We start from the raw sequence: 12,956 nt of genomic DNA, 5'->3' as shown, positions 1-12,956 counted from the left end.
AGACAAGTGAGGGCCTAGGGAGCATGAAGAAAAAGAAGAAATCTCCCTGAGGAGATTTCAGGAAGGTGGGTGGTTAGTGAGAAGCCCTTTAGAAGTAGGGATCTTAATTCCTTAATCCTCCCTTTCTAATACCCTCTTTCCCACGAATAAAACCCTGTTCTTGTTTTTCAAAACCTGGTCTGGTAGGTAGTTCACTGGTCACAGTGAAGCAGGCTCACAGACCTCCTTCTCTGAGAGGTACTGAGGAACCAAATCAACCTTGGTATTTCAACATCATCACCACCATCCCTTCTAGGATCAGTATTTCAATACAGCAACAGAAATATTGTTTTAAGAATGGTGTATATCCAACTCTAAAAAAAAGAACTAATAAATAGAAATGTTAGACATAGTTTCATACACACACACACACACACACACACACACACACACACATACACATATATGTATATCCTTTTGTCAGATGATACCTTTTCTAAGGGTGGAGGGGAGAGAGAAGGAATTACCTGGGCATTATAATGGAACAAAAAATAAATTAAAATTAAAAAAAAATAAGGAAACATCAAGCGAATGGCTTAGTGAAGAAGAGTACTTATAGAAATGGGCAAGTTAAGGATGGGGATACAACATCAGGAAGTAGCCACCATCCCCACCTTGATGAAAGCCACCAGCCCCAACACCAGGACCATAGCATTGGAGCAGAGTCAACTGAAGTCTGGAAGTCCGTGTCTTCATCCCTAGCAATAAGTACTGCAGGCTTTTCAGGGATGCATCCTTGAGACTCTTGGGCACCAGGGGACCCTGTTTGTTGCTTGGTGCCCTAACCACCAAAAATAGTGCCTTTCTTCTGGCAGCTTAGTGAAGAAGCCCAGGTACCCCCATGCACTGGGGGAGATTATCCCCTTGTGCTGACCCAGGGCCCAGACCACATCAAAGAGAACTCTTTCAGGTTGGTCTTCACCTTAACTACAGAAGGCAGTAAGATTTTGTGGTCTAATGGGGGCTCCAGAGCCCTGAGCAGTTCCAGTTCTTTGTCCCGATGCTGGTGATCAGTCAGCATTGGCTGGTGGAGAGTAGCAGAATTCTGGCGGATGGGGGAGTACTATGCTTGCATCTGGGTTAGGATGTACTTGCACTTGCACGCAGTGTAGAATTCAGCTTGAAGTGCAAACTCAGGGAAAGCAGATTCTTCAGAGAGACTTCAGTGAAACTCCTGGGAGAGACATCCCAGCAACTGGTCCTTGCTCAAGGGAATAGAGTGCTCCTGGCCCAGCTGGGTCCAATTAGAAGGCTCTGTCAGATGCTGCATTTTCTTATACTTTTTCACCTAGATAGCCACAGAGGAAATGAAGGGAAAAGCAGTAGTGGAAGGTGAGGGGATCTAGTTCCAGTTCCAGTGCTTTTTGTCAAGTCATAAAGGGGAAAGTGCTTTCAGTGTTACTCCCTCCTGTACCAGACATATTTGTATGCTTCTACATTTATACATAAGCATATGTTCATGTGTGCACATTTTCCTAGTAATACTACATGGATTTAAATCATGGGCACGGAGATTACAGAGTATTTTAGATCACAAGTGCCTTGAATGTACCAAAAGTCATAGATATAGTCAGTCAACAATCATTTCTTAAGTACTATTATAGTAGGGCACAGTATATGACTACCAGATGGCTTGAGTGTGAAAAGTGAAGTAAATATCAAGGACAGATGTGCCCTGAAAACATGGTAGCCAAAGAGCGCTAATAGATACAAGTGTGGTCCTGGTGCCCATAACACAACAAAACAAGAGGTTCTTTGAACAAGTACAAACATCTATGACAAATTTTGGGATGATTTATAATAAAAATAAGAAAAAGGAGGAAAAAATTAGCATAAGATCAATTCAATGAAAAATATGAATATTCCACCTACTTGCACCTTTCCACCTCTGCAAAGCAGTTAGTGTAAGTGAGTATATGTGCACATGTATATGTGTATGTGCAAGTATAGAGTGGGAATGTCTTCACTTATCTCTTCTTTTGGGCCATGTTTGTTCTTTGTGATTTTGAAGCATTTCTTTTAATTATATTTATTTTTTGGTGAGGCAGTTGGTTCTTTCATACTCATGAATATAATGAGTCCTTTCATTATAGTAATCAATGTTATAATCTTATTAAATATAGATATTGATATCAGCCCAGGGGATTCATTATTAACAGTAATTATGACATAGCTTACATTATTCTAGTTATTATGTATATAGTTTTTGTGGCTCTGCTTACTTCATTTTGCATCAGGCTATGCCAACTCTTGCCATGCTTTATTTAGATTTGCTGTTTCTTACTGAAAATTAATATACCATTATATTCATGTACCACAGAATACTTAACCATTCCCCAGTCAGTGGGAATTTGCTTTGTTTATAGTTCTATGATATTCCAAAAGATGCTGCTCTAAATATTTAGGTGCATATAAGAACATTCTTTTAATTAATGACCTACTTGGAATATGTCTCATAGAGAAATCTCTGAGTCAAAAGATACTGACATTTTGGTGACATGATTTACGTCCATTCAGAAAGCTTTCTAGTATGATTGTCTATTATTCTTGATCCAATGATTCAAAAATTTGATGCAAATGATTTGATCTGATCCATGATCCAATAATTCTGATGCAAAGTTGTTTTCCCTCATGTTACTTCTTTCCTTCTCATACTATTTGTATTAAATGTGGATGTTTTAATGTATTATGCATTATATACATATATAATATAAATGTATTAAATTGTGGATGTTAATATAATCAATATCTATTTTTTCTAATTTTTTGTTTCACTAAGAATACATCTTTTACTCATAGCCATGAAGCTTATATGTTGTCTCTTTCTAATTACTTTAACAATATAAAAATTTGTAATATTCAGGTCATGTTTTAGATTTGAATTTATTGTGGAATATAATGTAAAGAATTTGAGTAGCCCTCATTTCTCCAGTCTTTCCAGTTTTCTCAAAAATTTCATATCAAATGTAGTTTTTATAACATCTTTGAAAACTCCTTTTAAAATATTTTATTTATTACCCATTTTTTAAAAAATATAAAATATTTTGAAACATTCATTTAAAAAATTCATTTTAATGTAATGGACTTGTGTACTAGCAGCAATGCAATGACCCAGGATAATTCTGAGGGATTTATGGAAAAGAAAGCTACCCGCATTCAGAGAAGAGCTCCAGGAGTGGAAACACAGAAGAAAAACAACTGTTTGAACACATAGGTTGATGCAGACATAATTGGGGATTTAGACTGGAAATGACCATAACAATGCAACTATCAATAATAGGGAAATAATTGATGACACATGTTAAAACTAGTGGAAATGCGCGTTGGCTATGGGGTGGGGGAGGTGGGGAAAGGGATGGTGAAGGGGAAAGTAAAAACATGAATCATGTAACCATGGAAATTTTTTCTAAAAAATAAAATATTTTAAAAAAGAAAAAAAAAACACCACCCAAATCACAAAAAAAAATTTTAGTTAAAAAAATTCATTTAAAAAATAAAAAACATTCATAAAAAATGACTTCCAAATCCTCTTCCTCTCTCCCAGCCTTACTCTTTATTCTTTTCAAACCCTCCCCTCTCTCTGAGATAGTAACCAAAATGATATAGATTTTTCATAGGCAATCATGTAAAACATTTTTATATTAGTAATTTTTATAGAAGAGGTCTCAAACAAAAAAATATGAAAGAAGATGAAAAATAGTGTGTTTTACTTGACAATATCCTCCCTTTCTCTGCAGGAGGATGGCATTTTATATGATGAGTCCCTGGGATTTACATCATTCTAGTCACTTGCTGAGAATCATTCTGAGGTCATTCGCATTTGTTCATCAAGAAATATTGCTGTTACTGTGTACAATGTTTTTCTGTTTCTGTTCACTTGACATTGTATCAATTCAATTAGGTTTTCCAGGTTTTTCTGAAATTATCCTGCTCATCATTTCTTATACCACAATAGTGTTCCATCACAATAATAATTTGATTATTTGATCATTCTCCAATTGAATAATAGCCCCCCCAATTTCCATTTCTTTGCTAACAAAAATAGATCTGCAATAAAATGTTGTGCACTACTGGGTCCTTTTTCCTTTGTTTAATCTTCTTGGATAAAAATTTAGTAACGGTACTATTATTTCAATGGGTATTTAGAAACTTTTGCACATAATTCCAAGTTGCTTTCCAGAATGGGTGGATCAGATCACAACTCCATCAACAATGTATTAGTGTTTCAATTTGCTCACATCCCCTAAAATATTGATCATTTTCCTTTTCTTTCATATTGATCAATCTGATAAGTGTGAGGTGGTATTTCAGTTTTGTTTCTACTTCACATTTCTTCATGCAAGAGGGATTTAGAGCATTCTTTCAAATGGCTATAGAGAGCTATGATTTCTTCATCTGAAAACTGCTTGTTCATATACTTTGACCATTTATTAATTGGAGAACAATATTTTTATAAATTGGACTCCGTTTTCTATATATTTGAGGAACAAAATATTGATTAGAGATATTAACTTAATGCAATAAACAGAAAAGTGCTAAAGAGTGCAACATGGAAAATGGCAGGGTAGAATTCCTACAAGATACAGGGTCAAGCCTCACCTAGAATTCCAGGGGACCCACCCTGGAGAACTCTGGGTGATGGGGCAGTTTGAAAGCAGTTAAACAGTTGATTCCTGGGAGGTGAAATGAGCAGATCACGCTGCTTGCTGTCCCCGGTTTTGAGATTGTTTCGGAGGCCTTCTGGGGCAAGAACCATCTTGGTTCAGCTCAGTGGTTTACTTGTTTAGCTGAATTAGACCTTTCTAGTAACAGCACAATTGTTATTTAGATATTTAGATATTTGAAGTGATAATTACAGGCATGAGGGCAAGCTAGCTAAAAGTCTGCCACTCCCTCCTGGGGGTAGGGGCAGTTTCTACCTAACAGTTCAGGGCTTCCCAGATCTTATCCAAATCCCTGAAACCCCTTCCCTGCCTTCCCTACTTCTTTTATCAGTATAAACTTCATCTTTTGGGAGCAGTGCCTGTTTATTATTCTGGAGATACTTACATCTAACTTCAGCTAAGTTTCCTTCAGCTGTCCAGCCCATACAAGTTAGATACGTCTGTCCCTGATAACAACAAGACATCAAGCTTCTCCTATTGCCTCTCAGTCAAACTTGTGGGGAATATAAGTTGAGAAAATGAACATCATTAGAGATTTGCCTTGCTGAGCCTTGCCAGAGGTCATCAGTCCTGCCTCCATTTCCAACTGATTTCTAACACTTGGTGGGAGGGGTGAGAGTAAGGAGTACTTACCCCTCCCTACTCACTCAAGCCTGTGTGTGTGTGAGGTGTGAGTCCTGCAGGTTTCTAGTATGAGGCCATTTCTTTAGCTTCCCCAAATATCTCTGTTAAGATCAACATAACAGTTTTGGCCAGCCAGCCTAGGATTTTATTTCAGAACCTGAGTGGGAAGTGATCAGTATTCATCAACAGGGCCATTGTCACACTGGGGTGCTCTGGGATGCTAATATATGGGATTTGGTAGGCTTGTGCTACCTTTTGGCTGATAACGGTTCCCCAATTTTTCAAACAAATGATAGAAATATATGATACTTACATGTGGTTAACTATATCAGTGGGTGATGCTTTGGCATATGTGCCATCAGGGATAGCCATGGCTGCAACTTTCTATGGGGCCCTGATGATATTGAGGAAAGTTTTGGCATTTACCTTTGGGAGAACAGAAATAAGAAACCTGGTTTTGGAGCAATTAGTGGAGCACATGAAGACCTTAATTGAGATAAACAAGCAGATCAGGGAAGGAAAGGACCTAGATGCAAAGACAATCATGCAGCTAGAGATTATTGAAAGTGCAGTCACACCAAAAAAGGGGAGTTGATATTAAACAACAAGCTATGGATAAGAACACTGAAGAACAACAGGTTTCAGGGGCTGAAGGAGCTCCTGTAACTATCCTTCTCATTACTGATAGGATAGTGGTACAACCTGACTCGGGCATTATACACGTTAAAGGCTACAAAACTTTCTCAGGGGGTGATTTGGAGATCTTGATAAGGAGTTTTCCTCAGTTCTACAAATCCCCATAAATCTATAAAAGAACATAAATGGGCCATGAGACTTTACAACCCAACATTTGAGGATGTGGAATTGCTCCTATCAGAATTATACACCCCTAGAGAGAAGGCAAAGTTTATAGCCAAGACAAGAAGCAACCCCAATCTTGCCTTGTGGCCAGAACAACACAAGGACTTAGAACTCTCCTCACATGCAAACATGGCTAATCTTAAAAGGTGTAGAGAGGATTTAGCAGAAGTGATGAGGCTCCATGCAAGATGATCAAATGCATGGGGGTCCTTTGAGAAATTAAGGCAGGGGGAGGAAGAATACCCCAGCCTTTACCTGGACAGGCTCTTAGAGGCAGGTAAAACTATCCTATGTTTCAGGGACATGACAGCTGAGGATAATATCCAGCATGTCAGGAGGCAGTTTGTAAAGGGCATTCTGAACCACATCCAGGCTTATTTCAAGTTGCATTACCCACAATGGGAGACCATGCCCATTGAAGAACTAAGAAAGACTGCTGTATATGTCCATGAGTCTAGGGATAGTGAGCCAAATCAATCAAAGGCCTCTGAAAAGGATAGGGAGATTGCAGAGCTGAAGAGACAACTAAAGGAAGCTCAAAAGGCCAGGGAGCTAGAGGAGATTAAGAATATGGCTCTGATGTCCAGCAATCAGAGGAGCCAGAGCAGGCCTAGGCAATCTTCAAGCAATACTAACAACTCTGTCAAAAGCTGTTTCTTGTGCTCAAAACTTGGGCATATTGTTTGTGAATCTCAGATAAATTTGCCTAGGGTCACACAGGTAGGAAGTTTCAGAGGTCAATTTTGAACCAGGGCCTCCCATCTCTGAGCTTGATTCTTAATCCACTGAGCCACCTAATGCCCCTGATTCTTAATTTTAATATACTCTTAGGATGTTGCTTATAATAGTAGTTCCTAGGTAGATAAGATTTCCTATAGTGAACTTTTAAAAGGAGTTAGAATTTTGACTATGTGGTTTTTGCAACATAATACCTAGCACCATACCAATTAATTTCTTAAGATGAATGATATTTGTTGAAAATAATGAAAATAGAAGTGAAGATCATGATCTAGACTCTAGAGCCTGAATTATAGAGAAAGACTTGTCTACTGATACCTAACTAATGTAAAGAATGGATGTGAAGTGAGCTCAGGAGGTTTTAGATAATTGTTTACTTACAAATACTTCATTTATTTTTTCCAAATACTTTCAAATGATGCAATTAACATTGCCCTTGGAAACCAAATAATTGGGAGGCAGTACCATTTAGTGATAAAGGAGTTACCTCCAGAGTCAAAGGACATGAGTTCAAATATTATCTATTCCAGTTTTGTTGTTTTTCAATTGTTTCAGTTAGGTCCAACTCTTTATGGAGACTTCTTGGGAAAGAGAGTGAAGTAGTTTGCCATTTTCTTCTCCAGCTCATTTACAGATGAGGGGTAAATAGAGTAAAAGATTTTCCTAGGATCACATAGCTGAAGCTGGATTTGAACTCACATTTTCCTGACTCCAGGTTGGGTATTCTATCCACTGTACCACCTAGCTGCCCTGACTTCTATTTACTCCTTGTATAAACTTGTTTAACCTTTCTAAGTTTATTTATTTTAAATTGAGGGAGTTGAATTATATCACTTCCATCTAGTTTGAAATCTATGATCCTCTAGCAGAATCTTAGGAAACAAATATACCACTATTATATGGAGTGGGTTTTGGGGAGTATGCACCCATAGAATCACTCTAATGAACAGATAGGAGCCTTAATAAGATGCAAACAGGATGTGCTCTTTATGGCTTATTGTGCAAAGGACAGATGTACTGCTGTGAGTGAGTGACTCAAGGCAATCTCCTTGATAGCTGTAGGGCTAGCAGTCTTTTAAAGCAACAGTTTGCTTAAGTTCCCAGAGCCACTACAGTCTTTTTCACAGTTATTTTCAAAGGTTGTTCTACTGACATCTCAGCTGTCCATGAAGTGAGGTGGTCAATGGGTTCTTTAACCCTAGAATGATGTGTCCAGCCATGCCCTGCAATCCAAATGGCTGTATCAGTAGGCAATAAGACCTAATATGATTGAGAGCCAGGCCTAGAGACGGGAGGTCCTAGGTTCAAATACGGCCTCAGACACTTCCCAGCTGTGTGACCCTGGGCAAGTCACTTGACCCCCATTGCCTACCCTTACCACTCTTCCATCTATAAGTCAATGCACAGAAGTTAAGGGTTTAAAAAAAAAATAAAATAAAAAAAAAGACCTAATATGGGCCTCTCCAAATTGGAGTTAGCTTTTCTTCTTTCTAGGAAAGGATAAGAACCCAGTCCTCTGGCTAGAACTTATGAACTGGAAAGCCTAAAGGAAATGTCTGCACAAGGAAAGCTTTTTTCTGTAGGGAAGATAAATTTAGAACAAGAGTGTGTAATGTGCACATGGAAAATTTGCCACATCTGAGCTACATTCCCAGCATCCTTTTAAGCTACATCCTCATTTGACATACAGGGGCTTGGGAGATAAATTTGGCCGAGACCCACACTGTAGGACTCTTTTTTGGGAGCTTGTGCTTTGCTTTGGTAAAGTGCTGCAGGTGTGAGTTTTTGGCTCTCTTTGCTCACTTTATTGAAAGAATCCTTTTCCTTTTCTTTTCCTCCTCTTTTTGTTTATTATTAAATTATATATTTTTTAAAACACTAGGAGTATTTATTCATTTTTACTCCTACTATTTTTGGTGACCATGAAGGGACCAAATTTCTTCTCCTGCTGTGGTTTTCCTTCTCCCATCTCTCTTCTCCCTTCTCCCTCTGGAAAACCTTTCAGAGCTTTCCCAGACTCATTGCCTACACCTGCCCACTAGGAGAGCTGGGCAGCTGGGTCTCTTCCTTGAAGAGGCTGTTCCTGCTAACTCTTTCTGCTGTTGCTGCTTGCTGTTGCTGCTACTGGTAAGCTTTAAACTCCCTGCCCCCAACCCCAGCTCAGAACAGGGGGATCCCTTTTTCCCTTACTGGGCAGCTGATTAGTTCCTAGCCCCTGCAGCAGGTACTGGTCCTCCCTCCTAACTAAGTCCTTTTTCACCCACCCCAGCTTGCTTCCTATTCCTACTTGCTACCTCTTCCCATTCCAACTAAGAGGTGTCCTTGCGCCTTAAACCAGCCCAGAATCTTTGCTTAAAAAACCTCCTCAACTCTGCCTTTGTAACCAGATTCTCCATACTGCCCCTCCTGTATTCTGCCCCCCCATTGCCACTTCACCACTAGAGGCCATTATTGAGCACTCAGTTTTGCCTTTTGCTGAACTGCAGTGGCTGCTTTTCTATCACTAGAGAGCAGCAATAAAATCATGTAACATCATATAAAATATAAAATAAGATCAGAGATTCTTGAAATTGAAAATTATATTCTTTTCCTTTTCCTTTAATCTGACTCTTATAAATACAACACCAAGCATCATGATTGTACTTTACAAGAAAGCTTTTTTGCTTTCCTTCAATTGGGAACCTTCAAGTTCTCAGAATGTCTCCTTCTCCTTATGTTGCTAGGGAATTTTCTTTACCAATTCCTAAATGTTATGGCATAAAAAGTTATCATACAGAAAATGCATGCTAAAATGCAAGCCAACCTTCAAATTCAATTGAACAATTTTAAGCACTCCTTAAGTGGTCCAATGACAAAATACGATTCCATCCAAAATATATCTTATTTTTCCAAGCCTATTTCTGAACTACCGAGAGAAATAGATACTGAAAGAGACCTGGAAGACCCCTCTCCTAAGACTTGAATGGAAAACATCCTCTCTCCTATTGAACAACTCCTGGATAACCCTCCTTCCCCTGCTCCTTCTCCCGATGCCCTATCCTGCCCTGTCCCTTCTTCCCACCCCACAACCAACCCCAACCCCAGCATCAGTTTAGTGAGCTTTCTTTTTAACTACTGGTTCATTCTCTCCACTCTTCCATTGGAAGCTGGGGGCCATGAAGTGTGGAAATCCCAATTTATCTTTAATACTGGGGCTACTCCCTGCAATATTTTAGAGGTAAAGTGGGTTCTGTTATCAGAATAATATTATCTAGTAAGTCATATCTAGAAATAATCTGTTCAAGCACAATCTGCTTGTCTTCTGCTTTTTTCTGCCTATAGTTTTATCTTACCTATCTCTCCCTCTGGCTTTCCTACTTCTTCAGGCAAGGATGGTATGAGAGGCAGCATTGATACCTCATCCTCTTCCTCAATTCTAGCTCTCCTAGCTTCTTCATCTGCTAATCTATTTGCCCTAACTTCAAAAGAATTTCCTTTTTGATGTTTATTTACATGAATCACAGCCTGGTCTGACTCTAATATGTTTTCAAGTACTTTTTTTAGCAGCTCAGTATGTGCTAGTTCCTTTCCCTTGCTAGAATTCATTCCTTGTTCATTCCAAATTTTTCCAAATTAATGCAGTACTCTCCATGAGTATTTTGAGACAATATATATCTTTCTCCCTCAGTCTCCCAGTATCTTCAGAGTTTGGTTTAGTGTATATAGCTCACAGGTTTGAGCTGATCAAGAAAAGGTCATTTGCATATTGGCAAAGTGTTGGTTGGGTTGGACATTTATACCCCTCTAGAATTTCTTCAAGGACCTGGCTGAATGTGTTTGGGGTGATAGCCCTCATCTACTAAAGTTGCTTTATCTCCATCAATAATTGCATAACCATTTCTCCTTTTTTTCCATCTACCACTCATGAGGATCCATTTATAAATACATTCATTCTTCAGGGACAGGTGTTTCCTGTAAATGTTTCCTGGCTTTAGTTTGGAAATCAATAATGTCTAAGCAATCATGTTCAATCTCTTCATGAGTTTCCTTCTGTTATATTGAATCTCTGGGAGGCAGGAGTTCACACTGTGATTGACAGGTGGATCAGTTGGATGTCGGAATGTTCCCAGAGAGGTGTGCAGACACAGGAGAGGGCAGTTGGCCCAAGGGGAGATAAAACCACCCTGGCAGCCCTAGCAGGGGGTTCCTTTCTGTCCCTGAGACCAGAGATCAGTGGATCCTGGTCTTTGTGGGATTGAGACTTACAGACTCAACCCTGCAAGCTCCTTCTGTTTGTTCCTGTACCATCAACAACCTGTACCCAGACCACCATCTCTGATTCTACTGCCCCTAGAAATTAGGAATTCAATCATCTTAGTTATCTAGGTTTCCCAGGGCCTGGGAGGGATCTGGGAAGTGGGCAGGAGAAGAAGAAGAGGGTGGAAAGGGGTGGATATCTCAAACTGGTTAGGCATACTATTTAGTGAAGAAGAAGCTGAAAGATTATACAGCAGTTTGTCTACTCTGTCGTGGCTCTGGCCAGGCTGTACCAGAGAGAAGCTAATCATCTTAATTCCTTTACTTGCCTACGGTTTAGAGATTCATCATTATCATTTTAAATAAGGTCTCCCAATACCTCTATCCAATCCCATTATCCTCCTTAGTTAAATACAATCAAAAGTTTAAAGTATCTTCCTAAAGTGGTTATTCTAAGCTTCTTTGGGAAGGGAAAGACTCAGTCAGATACCAATCTTACCCAGCTAAAGAGCCCATTAAATAATATCAATTAACCTCAGGTGGGTCCTGAAGGGATATCATCCATTGACCTAAAGGATCCTGCCTGGGCAACTGTTATAAAGGAGAGAGGTGTCATCTCATCCTCTCTATATTCCATCTACATCTACATCTAGTGGAGTGGAGTATCATTTTATTATAACACTTCCCTGTCCCCCATAGAAACATTGCAGGGTTCAAGTTTTAATCTGTTGCCAGGATTAGATCATCCTTTTCCAATAGAATTGTTTCATATCTCAGTATCCTAGTATCAGTGAGCCACCTCCCAGCTCTTTGGTGAAGAGTTGTGCGAACTTGGTGAGGTGCACTAAACAATAGACTTCCTTCCAAACTTAATTTCCAACTTTTCTTCTACCAAAATCACAACTAATTGAACTCAAATTGGCTATCCTCTCCCAACAGGATGAAGGATCCTACATAAGAACACCACCGATTGTATTTGTCCTCCTCATGTCTATTGCAAGGACCCTCAAGGCTATTCTTTGGTCCACTTGATCAAATAGATTAAAAGACTTACCCAGAGAGGGCAGGGCCACGACTGCAGCTCATTTCAATGCCTTCTTTAACTCTGAAAATTTTTCTTTCCCTTCTAAGTCCAATTCTATTGGATCTGGAGCTTCTACTAATAGATGAGCATACAGAGGCTTTTTGCATATTGTGTACTCATTTATCCAAAGTCTGCAATAATTTATTAACACCAGAAATTTCCTTAGGTTCTTTTTTATTAATCTGGGGAAGCTCTAGTTTCAGGATAGCAGAGACTCTGGCTAGGTCTAATCTCCTCCTCCCTTCACTGAGAAAAATACTCCTAATATTTAACTCCTTTCTCTGCAAATTACAACCTTCCTTTTGACACCCACAGTTCATTTTCCCCTAGGAAGTTTAGTTAGTTGACTGAAGCAATTACTACACTGGGGTGCTTGTCCCCAATTAGTAAAGGTCATTTACATATTGGCAAAGTGTGAATTGAGGTGGGCATTTATACCTCTATGGAATTCCTTCAAGGACCTGAATGAATTATAGATATTATATTATAGATATTATAGATTGATTAATTGATTCATAGAATCATAAAATTAGAATAGCATAAGTTATCCAGTCCAACCCTGTCCAGGCTTCCATATAGCCAAATAGTTATTCAACCCTCGACTTTTCCATGGAGAGTTCATCCTCCTTCATTGCCTCAAGTCAAAAACATAAGCCTAGATTCGTTAGATAATCTTGTCATTTTCTAATCATATCTCACATTTCTCTTGG

General features: G+C 39.0%; 1 pseudogene; it reads right to left on the bottom strand.

Annotated features, from left to right (window-relative positions):
- Nucleotides 1-526: 526 nt before the first annotated feature.
- LOC123234031 overlaps nt 527-12,956 on the bottom strand; it is a 24,456-nt pseudogene continuing 12,026 nt past the window's right edge.

The sequence above is a fragment of the Gracilinanus agilis genome, chromosome 2 (genome assembly GCF_016433145.1).
Source record: "Gracilinanus agilis isolate LMUSP501 chromosome 2, AgileGrace, whole genome shotgun sequence".
Lineage (NCBI taxonomy): Eukaryota > Metazoa > Chordata > Mammalia > Didelphimorphia > Didelphidae > Gracilinanus > Gracilinanus agilis.
This window is presented reverse-complemented; position numbering and strand designations above follow the sequence as displayed.